A 20,392-nucleotide genomic window follows, 5' to 3' on the forward strand; every position below is an offset into this window, starting at 1 on the left:
TGAAGTAGAGAAGATATATTTTTTACTGTATATCTTCACCAACTTCCAAAATTAAATATTGAATAATGAAATTCGAAGCGGGGTGGTAATCTATCCAGGTCTTATTTCTTCTTTGCGAATGCGGATCCCTGCCCGCAATCACTACCTAACTAGGCCAACAGCACCGCGAACGCGACAACCTTATCGCTATCGTGATGGATTAGCTAACCCTGCCAAAAGCCCGCTCCCTCTACTTAAACACGGCTCAAAACTCCGAAAAGGGGTCGTCTTGACCCGATGTTGACTGTAGTCAACTCAAATCCTTAACTTAACTAGTTTCTCAAAATGACCTAAATCACACTCGACCCTTCGGGGGCCGGACCAACTGTTCGACTAGGTCATAAATCACATTTCAGATCCCATGAAATTGACGTAACTCCGACATGGACCCATTTAACCCCGATGATGACTTCGGTTAAATTTTCTCATTTTCTTTACTTAAGTACTTCTAATTTACCAAATTTGATCCAAAACTCACCTGATTTCCTCGGGAACCGTGCCACCCATCATAAAAGAAGAAAAATAACTTATGAAATATCTGTCTGCTGCCTTGAAAGTGATGTTCAAACCCATCACAGTGCAAATCATTTAGCGCGGTGCGCTTTCCAAGGTTGCACAACATTTCCAAGCACCTGCACTAGTGGTTGGATTTATGGAGTTTGCCCAGAAACCATAAAGAAAAAGACGTATGAAGTAGAGAAGATATATTTTTTACTGTGTATCTCACCAACTCCCAAAATTAATTTATGAACAATGAAATTTGAAGTAGGGTTTGTAATCTGTCTAGTTCTCATTTCATCTTCGCAAATGTGGAACCCTGCTCGCAATCACGACCCAACCCGGCCAAGGGCACCACGAACGCGATAACCTTATCACTATTGTGAAGGCATAGCTGACCCGGCCAAGAGCCCCCTCCCTCTACGTGAACGCGGCTCGACTCTCTGGACCGCAATGACCAGCTTTCTCGAGAACCATTCGCGATAGCAAAGATCCAATCGCGAAAGAAATGACCACTGCTGGCACCAGAAAACCAGCAAAAATATGGTATACCACATATCTCGATCCGGCATACACAAACCAATTATGCATTTCACAAACAAATTATGCATTTCAATCATAAAACACGCTACAAAACTGTTCGCGCGCTCAAAACTCGATAAAGGGTCGTCTTGACCCGATTTTGATCGCAGTCAACTCAAATCCTTAACCCAACTAGTTTCTCAAAATGACCTAAATCACGCCTGACTCCTCGGGAGTCGGATCAACAGTTCGACTAGGCCATAAATAATATTTCGGACCCAATGAAATCGACGTAACTCCTACATGGACCCATTTAACCCCGATGATGACTTCTGTCAAATTTTCTCGTTTTCTCAACTCAAGTACTTCCAATTTATGAAATTTGATTCAAAACTCACCTGATTGCCTCGGGAACCGCGCCACCCACCATAAAACAAGAAAAACAACTTATGAAATCATGGTCCGCTGCCTTGAAAGCGATTTTCATACAGATCATGGTGCAACTCATCTAGCCCGATACGTTTCCCAAGGTTGCACAACACTTCCAAGCACCTACACTGGTGGTTGGAAGTATGGAGTTTGTCCAGAAACCAAAAAGAAAATGATATATGAAGTAGAGAAGATATATTTTTTACTACATATCTCACCAACTCAAAAAATTAATTTATGAATAATGAATTTCGAAGTGGGGATTGTAATCTGTCTAAGTCTCATTTCATATTCACAAACGTGGATCCCTACCCGCAATCACGACCCAACCCAACCAAGGGCACCGCGAATGTTACAACCTTGTCGCTATCGCGATGGCTTAGCTGACCTGGCCAAGAGCCCACTCCCACTACGTGAACACGGCTCGACTCTCTCGACCGCGATGACCAGCTTTCTCGGGAACCATTCGTGATGGCAAAGATCCAATCGCGAAAGAAATGACCACTGCTGGCACCAGAAAGCAAGAGAAAATCTGGTTTACCATATATCTCGATCCAGCATCCGAAACACATCCGGAAACTCTATGACACAAACCAATTACGCATTTCAATCATAAAATACACTACGAACCTGCTCGCAGGCTCGAAACTCCAAAAAGGGGTCATCTTGACCCGATGTTGACTGCAGTCAACTCAAACCCTTAAATTAAATAGTTTCTTAAAATGACCTGAATCACACCCGACCCTTGGGAGCCTAACCAACTGTTCAACTAGGTCATAAATCACATTCCGAACCTAATGAAATCGATGAAACTCCAACATGGACCCATTTAACCCGCTGACTTCGGTCAAATTTCCTCGTTTTCTTAACTCAAGTACTTTTAATTTACCAAATTTGATCCAAAACTCATATAATTGCCTCGGGAACCGTGCCACCCATCATAAAACAAGAAAAATAATTTATGAAATCATTGTCCACTGCCTTGAAAGTGATTTTCAAACAGACCACAATACAAATCATTTAGCCCGGTATGTTCCCCATAGTTGCACAACACTTCCAAGCACCTGCACTGGTGGTTGAAAGTATGGAGTTTGCCTAGAAACCAGAAAGAAAAGGATGTATGAAGTAGAGAATATATAATTTTTACTGTGTATCTCACCAACTCCCAAATTAATTTATGAACAATGAAATTCGAAGTGGAAGTTGTAATCTATCTAGGCCTTATTTAATCTTCGCGAACGCGGACCCCTGCCTGTAATCACGACCCAACCCAGTCAAGAGCACCACGAACGCGACAACCTTATCGCTATCGCGATGGCTTAGCTGACCCGACCAAGACCCCCCTTCTCCTATGTGAATGCGGTTCGACTCTCCCGACCGCGATGACCAGCTTCCTCGACAATCATTCGTGATGGCGAAGATCCAATCTTGAAAGAAATGACCACTGCTGGCACCAGAAAACCAACAAAATCTGGCATACCACCTATCTGGATCCAACATTAGAAACTCATCAAGAACCTCTATGACACAATCCAATTTTCCATTTCAAAAAACACACTACGAACCTACTCGCGCACTAAAAAATCTGAACGGGGGTCGTCTTGACCCGATGTTGACCGCAGTCAAGTCAAATCCTTAACTTAACTAGTTTCTTAAAATGATTTATATCACGCCCGACCCCTCAGGGGCTGAACTAACTGTTTGACTAGGTCATAAACCACATTCTGGACCAAATGAAATAGACGAAACTCCGACTTGGACCCATTTAAACCTGATGCTGGCTTCGGTCAAACTTTCTCATTTTCTTGAGTATTTCCAATTTTCAAAATCTGATCCAAACCTCACTTGATTACCTCGGGAACCTTACCACCCATTATAAAACAATCACTATCCACTGCCTTGAAGGCAATTTTCAAACCATCCACGTTGCAAATCGTTTAGCCCATGCTCCCCAAGGTTCCAAAACACTTCCAAACACCTGCACTGGTGGCTGGAAGTATGGAGTTTACCCAGAAACCCGAAAGAAAAAGAAGTATGAAGTAGAGAAGATATATTTTTACTGTGTATCTCACCAACGGCAGGCCTCCAAATATATAGGTATAGAAAATAACTGTTCAAGAAAAAGGAAATAAATCAGGATAACAGTTATGACCATAATGGCTCACTTAACTGTATAGGTTACAAATCTGAATAATCAATTCCATGGAATGAATTTGGACGCATTAAGGTAAGGATATATTTTGACAATTTCGGGTAAGGTGAAAGTATCAAAAACTAATTTTTTCCAAAACCAAATTTAATTTGGGCCTCAGGTATACCTCGCTCGCAGGGGGAGAAAATTCATCACTTTTGCCTACCAAGCCCAATTCTCATGTGCGCGGGGCCCATCTCTTGTTCTAGCCCATTTACTAACTCAACAACACATAATTCAATATAAGGAGGAAGGAAATGCTTTCCACCACCTATGAGGGACATTTGAACTGCATATAGGAGAAAAGATAAGTAAGAAAAAGAACCCACAAAGAAACTTTGGCTTTGCATTACCAACAAAGAATTGACTAGAATAGTAATACATGACCCTCACAGTTATAAGAATCTGATGAATTGAAAGCACTACGTAATGGTGATGATGGCCAAGATCCTTGAGTTTTTTTCCCTTTTGGTTTTTTCCTTTTACAGTAGTAGCCGATGGTTGATGAGCAGGAAATATGATAGATGAATCAAAATCCTGTTCAGGGATCTCCTTTGTAGAGTCACGATTTCCATCTGCATGCAGTGATCGAAGTTTTGCCCAGCCCCTCACTTCCACTAGCCCCATGAAATTGCCTGGATTCCTCAATGGTATAGGTTAGGTGATAAGGCATAAGATTCTCTAGCCATTTCAATTCCAAGATCAAACTCTTGCGAGCCAAAGGCTTTCTCCTTATTTTCTAATCCAAAAGTGTCTAGTTCATGAGAATCAGTATCAGTATTCTAACTGAATCTTGTTTCACCAACAACCTTAAACTCCACCTCTACATTACGAGCTTCAATGTCTATTACAACATCCTGGATCTTCAGTTCTCCTTTATTTTTTTTCTCATGAGCCGGGTTCGCCTCCGAGTGCGAGTTAGCCATTGTTATCTCTGAAGGAGTCACCAGATGAGTCAGGTGCTTTAACTTAATGTAATGATTGATACCCGAGAAACCATTATCATGTACACTTTAGTTTCATCATTCCTTGGCTCATCATCCAAGGAAGTAACACTAGAAAATTTTGGATGAATTGCATCTATTTTCCTGTCAACTGAATATTAAAAAACGTTTGGGTCCCCGACACGGTCACTGATAGAGAGAGAAAGGCTCAACAATGTTTAATGGACTTCTGAGACTATGTAGCTTTTGGGACAACTTTGGACTCATAGTAAGTTGTTGATGATTTTATAGGGGAAATAAAAGTATTACTTGTTACAGAGTGCAATCTAGACAGATCTGATTTCATAATGGAAGAAACAATATGTGGACTTTCCCAAATCGGTAGGTGCAGGAGTTGCAAGTATGGTTGTACTTGCAATATCAGACCAACTTTCAGGTAGTGATGATTTGGTTGCAGAACTTGATAAAGGTAACTCCATTTGTTTACTTTATGGGGGGTTCAATAGGGTCAAATCCTTCAAGACTGCCAGCCTCACGTAAAACACTAGATCCCGTCCTTTGGCCCAGATTCTCCATTAGATGTGGAAAACATTGGGATGAGTCCAAAGTGTACTGATGAATAGCCTGTGTATGTACACATTACACTTGAACAATCTGTTCACCATGGGATAGAAGATCATTTGTCCCGGTGAAGCTCAAAATTAGAATTGTAATCGTAAACTCTAACTTGTAATCTATCCCGGGTTGCTACAGGGTTGGGACCACTCTAGATGCACAAAATATATTGCAATCTTTCTTGCATTTGCTAGTAAGAAATACATTTTTGAGAAAAGGCCAAAACTTGGTTAAAATGCATCTTCAAAACGAGTTTCAGCTGAACTCTTCAACTCCAATATCTTCATACAGTGCCATGATTCAGCATCACTAGGAAGTAACCAACCTTCTTCACTTGCTAATGACCATATTTTCACTTCCCGATTAAGTGGCCCCTAAATATATTTAACTAATTATTCATGGAGAACTCAATACACAAGAACAACCACGCGTCAAATTTATAATGAAAATCAAGATAACTTTCTGAATGTGTTTGCTACTATTCTCCTGAAGTATGATTCAATCTGTGGAAAGATCTCTATGATTCAATCAGTGCAAAGACCTCTATCAGTACATACTCCAGTGATGAGTATGATGTGGTCAAGGCAATGTGGGCCTACCAAGAAGGTAACAAAATTAACAGGTTGACCATCATAAGGCCTGTGAACTGCAATTGGTAGGGGTTTCCTATCCTGCCAAATCTTTATCTATTAAATAAGAAACAAACCCATATTTATCAATAAAACATAAAAACCCAAAAAATAAAACATGATACAAGACACATGCACCAGTAAATAGAGTGCAACCAAGCTATGCTACCAAATAGCAGAGCGAGGAATAATTTACATGATATCATCAATGAGCAAAACCCTCACGAACTGTTCCATCCGTAGGAGCAGATACCAAACGAGTGGCCATCCATTGTCACATGTACAAATCGGTCACTTCTCATCGTGAGTACTAACAATTTGTACCCCATCAACTAACCTATCGACAAGAAACTTGAGAGGTTCATCTGCTAATTTTTTTTTTCCTACTTTAGTAGTATCAATTCTTAGAATACGTCTTCCAATTCCAACGACAAGAATTTATTATTAAAGAAACCATGAGAATGATTAAGGGGAAATTTAATAGAACTAAGCAACAAAAATGTTCTAAAAAGCAAAAAAAAAAAAAAAAGGATTGCAAGATACTTGTTTATGTCAATGCCAGCAAACTCGTCGATGAACAGATCCGCCTTTATCCACAACTTGAACTGTAATGAAAATCCTTCCAGTTATTTGAGGCCTATCTTCCTCATCGGGCCCTTCAATAATTTTCCATATATAAACACGCCCATCAACGCTCGCATTTCAAACATTAGCAAATCAGACATATAAAATACGAATAATGAACAAAAGAGAAAAGGCATCATCGAGCCAAATGAATGTATCCATTTCTAGACAACAACAATAATGGTCCCTTTTAAGGGTAAGGAAGAATGTATATTATATATGTCAACTTTCAATACAAAAAAGGATTTACACATTACTCGTTCAGAGAAACATAATCACTCCAGAAATCTAGAAGAAACAACCTAATATTCAGGAAATCAAGGCCCGTTACAATTCCAAGCACATGAAATGGCCTTTTAATGAGATAACTAACTTTTTTGAAATGCTATGTGTGGAGCCCCACTAACTTGTTCAGACTATTGCACTATATGTGGTAGCATAGAACATTAGAATGGAAACACATCCTCGAAACAACTACGCATATTTGTATCTCACTAGCAATTGGCGCGTCGGTGCTATGTGTCTTGAATGCTAAGTTGAATAAGAACAATGTCTTTGAGAAAAATTACACTCAGGATTAATGTGTCAGAAACCAAGCTTATGATTTTGAACTCTCATATGCATTAAAAGTTCAACTTTTCAAAATAATCCATCACAACAACTTTGTAAAAAACCATATATAGGAAGTTTGCCATGATTTCCACCATAACCAGCATTTTGTGCATAGAACCTATCATGAGCCAGTACATATATTCCTACCAAGAAAGTGTGTCATCCACCATTGAAATTGAAACAGGGACGAGAATTTAGAGAGACAAGAATAATGGGATAATTCTTTCCGCTTTTTACTCATCAGAATGACCTCCTTATATACAAGTAAGGCCCACCTTTTGCTAATTTAATTAAGTAACCCTTTTCTAATAGGACTACACATCCTATATTACCATAATTACAATTTCACCATAAATAAACTATTCAAATTAGACTAAAATAGGGTTCCATACCCCCCCCCCCTTAAGTTGGAGCATGAGGGTCGTGCATCCCGGACATAGTGACAATCAACTTTAATGTGTTTAGTTCGTTCATGAAACATAGGATTTCGTTCAATATACAATGCCGCTTGACTATTAAAGTACATTTTCACCGGAGATTTATGTTCAACGCCCCATCTATGAGAAATTCCCTTTTAACCATTTCAATTCACATACTGTCATTGCCATTGATCGATATTTCACCTCCGCTGACGAGCGAGAGACAATGTGGTACATCTTATTTTTCCATAATACTGGTGAATTCCTAAGGGAGATAAACCAACCGGGAATGATTTTTGAGTCAATGGACATCCGGCCCAGTCCGAATCACACCATCTGTGCAACTGGAGATCACAATCTTTTCTCATCACAATGCCTTGTCCTGGGTTCCGAATACAATGTGTCACGCCCCGAACCATGGCCTGGGCGTAACACGACACTCGGGCCTTGCTTGCATGTGTCCGAGCGAACCTCATGGCTTGCTTGTCAACATGGGCATCAAAACAATATAATCTATATGATTCAATTTAAATAAATCATGAAAATGTAATTTGCGGAATAAAGTCTTGAAATTATCTCATAGCATGAAATACCATGGAAACACAATAGTTTGCAAACATAAAAGCATAACTGACTCTGTGAACTAACATATGTCTATGAAACCTCTAAAACATGTCTGAATACTAACTACCAGGACGTGGCCCTGGACTACCATAAACTGAATACTAATGCAGACTCCATGTTGAACCCCGAGAGAAGTGGGGCTCACCAATAAGCTGATATCTGAAGTGATCCTACTGCGCAGATGTATGCTCCTGAAAACCGGTATCTGCACCGTGAAGTGCAGGCCCCGGGCAAAAGGGACGTTACTACATGGTGAATAGTACTAGTATGTAAAACCTGCTGAAATGAAGAACATGGCACAACATAGATATAGGATATGAACTGAAACTGAATGTAACTTGAACATGAACATGAAACGTGAGTGAAGTCTTAAAACAGTAATCAATAGAAATACTTGTATGTAAAACTACTTTGTATCGTGGGGAATGCTATAGTATAACCGACAACATGGTCTGGTACTTGCATCCTACCAGCAGAACACTCACAACCTTGCCAGGGATATGAGATTTAAGTAATAATAAGCATGTAAGGATCCAAACTGCATAATGAAGGTGTTGCCTCCTTGCTGACAACCCTTATCCTACGGTGGCTACGTAGTTTCAGGCTATCTGAGCCTTCTCGGTTAACTAAGCAATTCCCAAAACATGAACATAATATAGTTGGCTAAGAAGCCCATGATTTTCGTGAAATAACTTGTAATCATGATTTCACGAAATAACTTGTAAACGTGGTTTCATGAAATATCTTGTAATATGGTTTCATGAGATAACTTGTCATAGTCTTGCAAACATGTTCTTGATTCATGAGTAATAACAATAGTTCATAATTATATATATATAATTGACTTGAAAACATGCTTGTAACTTGCTACATAAAATCATAAAGTTTCATATAAACATAATGAGAATACATGAGGAAGAATTCATGATTCATGGATTAAGCTAGGGTTCCTAATAACCGTAATGGAAGATTAGGAATACAATAACGAATATATATACAAAATTCATGTACATAAATACATAAATACGGGCTACCAATATGTTGGGTTTAATGCCCTAGGGTTTGAACTTCATGGATATCAAGAAACGGAGCATGGGGAAGAATGTAGAGATTCCCTCATGTGGATGGAAGTTCTACATACCTTAATTGCTCCAAAACTTGAATTAAAGACTTGAGCTTTGAAGAAGATTTCCAAAACCTTGAATTCTTGAACCTTGAGATGGGTTTTCTTGAAAACCCTAGTTTTAGAATGATAATTTCTTGTTTAGATTACAAGGATAGGTGTTAGAATTGAGTTGGAATAATTAGAGTAGGCTTACCTTGGTGTTCTTGATGATGGGAGAGGGTAGGAAGTCGTTCTAGGGCTTGAAGGAATGAAAAATAATGAGTTGAACTGATATGGACGAATATATAGTGTTCTGGAACTTTGCACTTTACGTCCAGCAAAATACTGGCCGTATTTCAGTTTACGGGCCGTAAACTGCAATACGGTCCGTATTCTGCCATATGGACTGCACTGCATCTCTTCAGTAAAATGGCCATAACTCTTTGCACATATGTCCGTTTGACCCCCGTAAGATACCGTTGGAAAGGTATTTCAATGCTCTACAACTTTAATCAAGGACGTCTTCCCAAATGCCAAACAGGTTTTGAAATACGGGCCGTAAAGTGAAATACGGTCCGTATTTAACCATATGACCTCAAAATGTCAAATTCCAGAATGTTCAGAAATTCTTGGTTTCAGTTTACGGGCACTGTTAATGGTAGTAAATTTAAATACGACCACTGTTCGTGGGCGTAAACCACCATATCACAACTGAACGGAAAAATTTCAATTCCCACATTCTTTATCTGATGTTCTAAGTCTAGGATCGTGGTCAAAACTTTCGTTAAAGGTACGGGGTGTTACAATATCTCCCCCTTGGGATCATTCGTCCTCGAATGATGGGTCATGGTTAAGGATATGGATGGACATGGCTTGAATACATAAACGTGAAGAAAACATGACATGAAACATGAGACATGAAATGATGTGATTACTTGAAAATATAGATACTTCTGGCATGAGACAAGAAACATGAGTGCTGGATATATGACATGAGCGTGAAACATGAGACATAACGTGACATGGGCTACGGAAAGTTACCTTAAAGGTTCTCTGCTTGCTGTTCAAACAAAAATGGGTACTTGGATTTCATATCCTCCTCGGCTTCCCATGTAGCTTCCTCAACCTTCTGGCTCCTCCACAAGACTTTCACTGAGGCTACTTCCTTAGTCCTCAACTTGCGAACCTGACGGTCAAGAATGGCTACGGGGATCTCCTCATAAGTCAACCCATCCTTAACTGTTATAGTATCAACAGGAACAACCAGCGATGGGTCTCCTACACACTTCCGCAACATGGACACATGAAACACGGGATGTACGGCAGCCAAATCTTGTGGCAACTCAAGTTCATAAGCTACTAGACCGACCTTTCGTAGAATTCTGTAAGGTCCAATATATCTGGGACTGAGCTTCCCTTTCTTGCCAAATCTCATAACACCCTTCATGGGTGAGACTTTAAGGAACACCCAATCATCAACTGAAAATTCTAAGTCCCTTCACCTCACATCTGTATAAGACTTCTGGCGCCTCTGAGCCGTTTTCAAACGCTCCCGTATTAACTTGACTTTCTCCATAGCCTGATAAACCAAATCTGTTCCTAACAAATCTACTTCACCAACTTCGAACCAACCAATTGGTGATCTACACCTTTGCCCATACAGAGCTTCAAACGGTGCCATCCCAATGCTAGCATGATAACTGTTATTATAGGAAACCTCGATAAGAGGCAAGTGATCATCCCAATTACCTTTGAAATCCAAGACGCATGCTCTCAACATGTCCTCCAGAGTTTGAATAGTACGCTCTGCCTGGCCATCGGTCTGCGGATGAAAAGCTGTGCTAAGGTTCACCTTGGTACCCAATCCTTTCTGAAAAGATTTCCAGAAGTTCGCTGTAAACTGAGCACCACGATCTGAAATAATGGACACTGGTGTCCCATGCAATCTGACAATCTCATTAACATACAGCTTGGCATAATCTTCTGCTGAATTTGTGGTCTTGACTGGTAAAAAGTGCGCCGACTTAGTAAGCCTGTCAACGATCACCCAAATAGAGTCATGTCTCCTAGCTGAACGAGGTAGACCTGATACAAAGTCCATATTGATCATTTCCCATTTCCAGACAGGAATATCAATATTCTGAGCCAAGCCACCAGGTCTCTGGTGTTCGGCTTTCACTTGCTGACAATTCGGACACTTAGCTACAAAATCTGCCACATTCTTCTTCATATCGTTCCACCAGTAAATCTCCTTAAGATCATGGTACATCTTGGTGGAACCTGGGTGAATGAAATACCTGGAGTTATGAGTTTCTGACATGATTCGCTCTCTGAGCCCATCTACATCTGGAACACACAATCTGCCTCGGTACCTCAAGGTACCATCATCTCCCCCTTGTTCAAAAGCCGCCGTCTTATGCTTGTGAATTCCCTCTCTCAGCTACAACAAGTAGGGATCACTAAACTGTTTCTCTTTGGCTTCAACCACTAAGGAGGAAAGGGCTCTATTCTGAACAACTACGCCGCCGTCCTCGGAGTCTAAAAGTCGAACTCCAAGACTAGCCAAACGGTGAACTTCCTTGGTCATAATTCTCTTATCTGCATCAACGTGGGCTAAGCTCCCCATGGAGCGCCGACTAAGAGCATCAGCTACAACATTCGCTTTCCTCGGATGATAGAGAATATCCACATCATAATCCTTAAGCAATTCGAGCCATCTCCTCTGCCTAAGATTCATCTCTCTTTGCTTGAAGATATACTGCAGGCTTTTATGATCTGTGAAAATATCAACATGCACTCCATACAAATAATGACGCCATATCTTAAGTGCAAAACTACAGCTGCCAACTCTAGGTCATGAGTCGGATAATTCTTTTCGGGAACCTTGAGCTGACGAGATGCATATGCTACAACCTTACCATGCTGCATTAAGACACATCCGAGACCAACTCCCGAAGCATCACAATAAACCACGAACCCTTCAGTTCCCTCTGGTAAAGTCAAAACTGGAGCAGAAGTCAATCTCTTCTTCAGCTCTTCAAAGCTTCGATCACAAGCATCTGACCATTGGAACTTAACTTCCTTCTTCATCAGCTTAGTCAATGGTGCTGAAATAGATGAAAACCCCTCGACGAAACGTCGGTAATAGCCTGCTAGACCCAAGAAACTGCGGATATCTGAAACTGATGCGGGTTTGGGCCAATTCTTAACGGCCTCAATCTTCTGAGAGTCAACCTGAACACCCTTACCAGAAATCACATGACCTAAGAAGGCTACTGATTTGAGCCAAAATTCACACTTGGAGAATTTTGCATACAACTTGCGGTCCTTAAGAATCTGAAGAACTATACGAAGATCTTCTGCGTGCTCGGCCTCACTACGGGAGTAAATGAGGATATCATCTATGAAGACAATGACAAAGAGGTCGAGGTATGGCTTGAAGACTCTATTCATGAGGTCCATAAATGCTGTTGGGGCATTGGTCAAACCGAAGGACATGACACAGAATTCGAAATGGCCATATCTGGTTCTAAAGGCTGTTTTAGGAATATCTTGTCCCCAAACCTTAAGCTGATGGTAACCTGATCGGAGATCTATTTTGGAGTAACATTGGGCACCCTGAAGCTGATCGAATAAGTCGTCTATTCGTGGAAGAGGGTATTTGTTCTTGACCGTGAATTTATTGAGCTGTCGATAGTCAATGCACATGCGCAAAGAACCATCCTTCTTGCGAACGAAAAGGACTGGGGCACCCCATGGAGAGACACTGGTTCGGATAAAACCCTTGTCTAAAAGATCTTTGAGTTGAGCCTTAAGCTCGCGTAATTCAGCTGGAGCCATCCTATAAGGTGGAATAGATATAGGTTTCGTACCTGGGAGTAGGTCAATTGCGAAATCAATTTCCCTATCAGGAGGGATTCCGGGAAGATCCTCGGGAAAGACTTCTAGGAACTCATTAACAACAGAGACTGACTGAAGAGTTGGGGTCTGGGAAGATGAATCCCTAACCCGAACGAGATGATAGATATAACCCTTAGACACCATCTTTCTTGCCTTGAGGTAAGAAATAAACCTACCCTTAGGACTCACAGAATCACCCTTCCACTCTAAGACTGGCTCATTAGGAAACTTGAAATTCACAGTTTTGGTTCTACAATCAACTGACGCATAACATGAATATAACCAGTCCATGCCCATGATTACATCAAAATCTACCATTTCTAACTCAGATAGGTCAGTTGGAACAACATGGTGATAGACTCTGATTGGACAACCCTTATAGACACGTCGGGCTATGACTGACTCCACATAGGATAGGGTGGATCCAGGGTCCATGAGAGAATAAACATCAAAACTGAAAACTGTGAGTATACCTGTGACAACATCAGTACGGTTATCGATATCCTGGCGCCCGGTCAAAGCATACAAACGGTTTGGGCCACCGCTTGTGTTGCCAGATCTAGCTGGTACACGTCCTGCCTGAGTCTGGTTATTATGAGGAACTGATGAATTTACTGACTGAGTCCGATTACCTCCTGTGCCATGTCTGACTGAAGGGCAATTTCGCTGAACATGGCCCGGCTGGCCACACCCATAGCAAATATTTGATCCAGAGCGGTACTCCACAGGATGCCTCTTCCCACACTTAGCACAAATCGGATTGGTGAAGTTACTCTGAGTCACACTGGCCTGAGACTGGGAGCCTGACCACCTGAAATTCTGTTGACGGTTATCTTTCCTGAACTTGGAAACTGGAGCACTTACCGTGGACGGAGTAGGTCCGGCTGACCTGTTCTTAAAGAACTTCCTGTTTTCATTACCGCTGAACTGTCCGGTAGACTTGACCCTCTTGTTGAACTCCTTGTCTTTCTCTTTCTGCAAGGCTTCCTCCTCCTTCAGCCTTGTCTCATTTCCCTGTACGAAAGCAACCATCTTGGAGATAGTCATTCCCCCATTCTGTGCGGCAATATTGGCCCCATCGTACAAATAGGGATCAAGACCTCCAACAAACCTCCTCACTCTTGCCCTCATATCCGGTACCATATGTGAAGCATGCTTAGCCAGACTGATAAATTCTAAATAGTAGTCCTGAATTGACCTACCATTTTGTTTAAGCTTCAAGAATTGCTCAGCCATAGCTTCTCTGACTTCTATTGGCATGAAGTGGTCCAGGAAGGCACTTGTGAATTCATCCCATGTAGCATCAGGTGCATCCTCACCTCGGGATAATTCCCAAGATTCATACCAAGTGTTAGCAATGCCCTGTAGCTGATGGGCTCCAAAAGTAGCTGCTTCGGTTTCTGTAACTGTTATAATCCTGAAGATCTTTTGGAGAGCATCAATGTAGTCCTGAGGGTCCTCATCTTTCTTTGTCCCCGTAAAGACTGGGGGTTTTATCCTGATGAAGTCCTTAGTCTTAGAAGACTCCCCATTACCTCCTAAACTCGACCCAGATTCCTGACGTTGGGCCTGAGCTGCTACCAGTTGTGTGAGCATATTAATAGCATTCCTAACATCCCCATCCGAATCAATAGGAGGTGTTACTGTAGGAGCAGATGGGGCTGCTGTCTGAGTCGGAACAGTCTCTTCCCGAGTTGCTTCTGCAGTAGCCCCTAGGCTGGTGGCTGTAGCCTTTTTGGTGTACTTCCTTTTCGCAGGCATTTTCTGAAAATACGTACATGCACGAATTAGAAAGATATCCTAAAAGTACTGCTCTAACTGCACGATCTAGAATATGAAAGAATTGAGACAATCTTGAATGTCTTGGTGGTCAACTGTTTATATGTGTGGGGCCCTCACACATATAAAAGTGACCCCACTGGACACGGTTTCATAGACTCCCTAAAGATACTTGAACCTAGGATCTGATACCAATCTTTGTCACGCCCCGAACCATGGCCTGGGCGTAACACGGCACTCGGGCCTTGCTTGCATGTGTCCGAGCGAACCTCATGGCTTGCTTGTCAACATGGGCATCAAAACAATATAATCTATATGATGCAATTTAAATAAATCATGAAAATGTAATTTGCGGAATAAAGTCTTGAAATTATCTCATAGCATGAAATACCATGGAAACACAATAGTTTGCAAACATAAAAGCATAACTGACTCTGTGAACTAACATATGTCTATGAAACCTCTAAAACATGTCTGAATACTAACTACCAGGACGTGGCCCTGGACTACCATAAACTGAATACTAATGCAGACTCCATGTTGAACCCCGAGAGAAGTGGGGCTCACCAATAAGCTGATATCTGAAGTGATCCTACTGTGCAGATGTATGCTCCTGAAAACCGGTATCTGCACCGTGAAGTGCAGGCCCTGGGCAAAAGGGACGTTACTACATGGTGAATAGTACAAGTATGTAAAACCTGCTGAAATGAAGAACATGGCACAACATAGATATAGGATATGAACTGAAACTGAATGTAACTTGAACATGAACATGAAACGTGAGTGAAGTCTTAAAACAGTAATCAATAGAAATACTTGTATGTAAAACTACTTTGTATCGTGGGGAATGTTATAGTATAACCGACAACATGGTCTGGTACTTGCGTCCTACCAGCAGAACACTCACAACCTTGCCAGGGATATGAGATTTAAGTAATAATAAGCATGTAAGGATCCAAACTGCATAATGAAGGTGTTGCCTCCTTGCTGACAACCCTTATCCTACGGTGGCTACGTAGTTTCAGGCTATCTGAGCCTTCTTGGTTAACTAAATAACTTGTAAACGTGGTTTCATGAAATATCTTGTAATATGGTTTCATGAGATAACTTGTCATAGTCTTGCAAACATGTTCTTGATTCATGAGTAATAACAATAGTTCATAATTATATATACATAATTGACTTGAAAACATGCTTGTAACTTGCTACATAAAATCATAAAGTTTCATATAAACATAATGAGAATACATGAGGAAGAATTCATGATTCATGGATTAAGCTAGGGTTCCTAATAACCGTAATGGAAGATTAGGAATACAATAACGAATATAGATACAAAATTCATGTACATAAATACATAAATACGGGCTACCAATATGTTGGGTTTAATGCCCTAGGGTTTGAACTGCATGGATATCAAGAAACGGAGCATGGGGAAGAACGTAGAGATTCCCTCATGTGGATGAAAGTTCTACATACCTTAATTGCTCCAAAACTTCAATTAAAGACTTGAGCTTTGAAGAAGATTTCCAAAATATTGAATTCTTGAACCTTGAGATGGGTTTTCTTGAAAACCCTAGTTTTAGAATGATAATGTCTTGATTATATTACAAGGATAGGTGTTAGAATTGAGTTGGAATAATTAGAGTAGGCTTACCTTGGTGTTCTTGATGATGGGAGAGGGTAGGAAGTCGTTCTAGGGCTTGAAGGAATGAAAAATAATGAGTTGAACTGATATGGACGAATATATAGTGTTCTGGAACTTTACACTTTACGTCCAGCAAAATACTGGCCGTATTTCAGTTTACGGGCCGTAAACTGCAATACTTTCCGTATTCTGCCATATGGACTGCACTGCATCTCTTCAGTAATATGGCCATAACTCTTTGCACAGATGTCCGTTTGACCCCCGTAAGATACCGTTGGAAAGATATTTCAATGATCTACAACTTGTATCAAGGAAGTTTTCCCAAATTCCAAACACGTTTTGAAATACGGGCCGTAAAGTGAAATACAGTCCGTATTTAACCATATGACCTCAAAATGTCAAATTCCAGAATGTTCAGAAATTCTTGGTTTCAGTTTACGGGCACTGTTCATGGTCGTAAATTTAAATACGACCACTGTTCATGGGCGTAAACCACCATATCACAACTGAACGGAAAATTTTCAATTCCCACATTCTTTATCTGATGTTCTAAGTCTAGGATCGTGGTCAAAACTTTCGTTAAAGGTACAGGGTGTTACACAATGAAATCGACGTAACTCCGACATGGACCCATTTAACCCCGGTGATGACTTCGGCCAAATTTCCTTATTTTCTTAACTTAAGTACTTCCAATTTTCGAAATTTGATCCAAAACTCACCTGATTGCCTCGAGAACCGCGCCACCCATCATAGAACAAGAAAAACAACTTATGAAATCACTGTCCATTGCCTTGAAGGAGATTTTCAAACCGACCACAGTGCAAATCATTTAGCCCGGTACCCTCCCCAAGGTTGCACAACACTTCCAAGCACCTGCACTAGAGGTTGGAAGTATGAAGTTTGCCCAGAAACCAGAAAGAAAAAGACGTGTGAAGTAGAGAAGATATATATTTTACTGAGTATCTCACCAGCTCCAAAAATTAATTTATGAACAATGAAATTTGAAGTGGGGGTTGAAATCTGTGTAGGTCTCATTTCATCTTCGCAAACGTGGACCCCTGCGGGCAATCACGACCGAACCCGGCCAGAGCGTCGCGAATGCGAAAACCTTATCGCTATTGCGATGGCTTAGCTGACCCGACAGAGACCCCGCTCCCTCTGCGTGAACGCGGCCGGACTCTCCCGACCGCAATGACCAGCTTTCTCAGGATCCATTTGAGATGGCGAAGATCCAATCGCTAAAGAAATGACCACTGCTGGCACCAGAAGACCAGCAAAAATCTGGAATACCACATATCTAGATCCACTATCCGAAACTCATCCGGAAACTCTATGACACAAACCAATTATGCATTTTAATCATAAAACACACCACGAACCTGCTCGCACGCTAAAAACTCCGAAAAGGGGTAGTCTTGACCCGATGTTGACCGTAGTCAACTCAAATCTTTAACTTAACCAGTTTCTCAAAATGACCTAAATCACACTCGACCTCTCGGGAGCCTAACCAACTGTTCGACTAGGTCATAAATCACATTCTAGACCCAATGAAATAGACGAAACTCAGACATGGACCTATTTAATCCCAATGATGACTTCGGTTAAATTTTGTCATTTTCTTAACTTAAGTACTTCCAATTTTTAAATTCTGATCCAAAACATACCTGATTCCCTCGGGAACCGCACCACCCATCATATAACAAGAAAAACACCTTATGAAATCACTATCTACTGCCTTGAAAGTGATTTTCAAACCAATCACAGTGCTAATCATTTAGGCCTGTACGCTCCCTATGGTTCCACAACACTTCTCACCTGCACCGGTGGCTGGAAGTATGCAGTTAGCCCAGAAACTAGAAAGAAAAAAACGTATCAAGTAGAAAAGATATATTTTTTTATTGTGTATCTCACCAATTCCCTAATTAATTTATGAACAATGAAATTCGACATGGGGGTTGTAATTTATCTAGGTCTTATTTCCTCATTGCGAACGCGGACCTCTGCCCGCAATAACGACCCAACCCAGCCAAGACCATCGCAAATGCGACAAGCTCATCACTATCGCTATGGCTTAGCTGACCCGGCCAAAATCCCGCTCCCCCTAGGTTAATGCAGCTTGATTCTCGCGACCACGATGACCAGCTTCCTCGAAAACCATTCGCGATGGCGAAGATCCAATCGCGAAAGAAATGACCCCTGCTGGCACCAGAAAACCACCAAAAATCTGGTATACCACATATATCGATCCAACATCTGAAACTCGTCCGGAACCTCTATTACACAAACCATTAAGCATTTCATCATAAAACACACTACCAACCAGCTCGCGTGCTCAAAACTCTGATAAGGGGTCATCTTGATCCGATGTTGACTGATATCAACTCAAATGCTTATCGCAACTAGTTACTCAAAATGACTTAAATCACGCTCGGCCCCTCGGGAGGCGAACCAACTGTTCGGCTAGGTCATAAATCACACTTCGAACCGAATGAAATAGATGAAACTCCAACATGGACCCATTTAACATGCTGACTTTGGTCAAATTTCCTCATTTTCTTAACTCAAGTACTTTTAATTTACCAAATTTGATCCAAAACTCATTTAATTGCCTCGGGAACCGCACCACCCATCATAAAGCAAGAAAAATAACTTATGAAATCACTGTCCACTGCCTTGAAAGTGATTTTCAAAACGACCACGATGCAAATCATTTAGCCCGGTATGTTCCCCATGGTTGCACAACACTTCCAAGCACCTGCACTGGTGGTTGAAAGTATGGAGTTTGCCTAGAAACCAGAAAGAAAAGGATGTATGAAGTAGAGAATATATAATTTTTACTGTGTATCTCACCAACTCCCAAATTAATTTACGAACAATGAAATTTGAAGTGGGAGTTGTAATCTATCTAGGTCTTATTTAATCTTCGCGCACGCGGATCCCTGCCCACAATGACGACCCAACCCAGTCAAGAGCACCGCGAACGCGACAACCTTATCGCTATCGCGATGGCTTAGCTGACCCGGCCAAGACCTCGCTTCTCCTATGTGAATGCGGCTCGACTCTCCCGAAAATGATGACCAGCTTCCTCGGCAACCATTCGTGATGGCGAAGATCCAATCTTGAAAGAAGTGCGCACTGCTGGCACCAGAAAACCAACAAAATTTGGCATACAACATATCTGGATCCAACATATCTGGATCCAACATTAGAAACTCATCAAGAACATCTATGACACAATCCAATTTTCCATTTCAATAAAAAAAAAAACACACTACGAACCTGCTCGCACACTCAAAAATCAGAACAGGGGTCGTCTTGACTCGATGTTGACCGCAGTCAAGTCAAATCCTTAACTTAACTAGTTTCTTAAAATGATTTAAATCACGCCCGACCCCTCAGGGGCTGAACCAACTGTTCGACTAGGTCATAAACCACATTTTGGACCCAATGAAATAGACGAAACTCCGACATGGACCCATTTAAACTGATGCTGGCTTCGGTCAAACTTTCTCATTTTCTTGAGTACTTCCAACTTTCAAAATCTGATCCAAAACTCTCTTGATTTCCTCGGGAACCTTACCACCCATTATAAAACAATCACTATCCACTGCCTTGAAAGCGATTCTCAAACCATCCATGTTGTAAATCGTTTAGCCCATGCTCCCCAAGGTTCCAAAACACTTCCAAAAATCTGCATTGGTTGCTGGAAGTATGGAGTTTGCCCAGAAACCCGAAAGAAAAAGAACTATGTAGTAGAGAAGATATATTTTTATTGTGTATCTTACCAAAGGTAGACCTCCAAATATATAGGTAT

At 41.1% G+C, this 20,392-nt stretch overlaps 1 pseudogene; it reads right to left on the reverse strand.

Annotated features, from left to right (window-relative positions):
• Positions 1-2,837: 2,837 nt before the first annotated feature.
• On the reverse strand, positions 2,838-20,216 carry LOC132637702 (enhancer of mRNA-decapping protein 4-like; annotated as a pseudogene).
• Positions 20,217-20,392: the final 176 nt, after the last annotated feature.

Source organism: Lycium barbarum, chromosome 4, assembly GCF_019175385.1.
Source record: "Lycium barbarum isolate Lr01 chromosome 4, ASM1917538v2, whole genome shotgun sequence".
NCBI classification, from domain to species: domain Eukaryota; kingdom Viridiplantae; phylum Streptophyta; class Magnoliopsida; order Solanales; family Solanaceae; genus Lycium; species Lycium barbarum.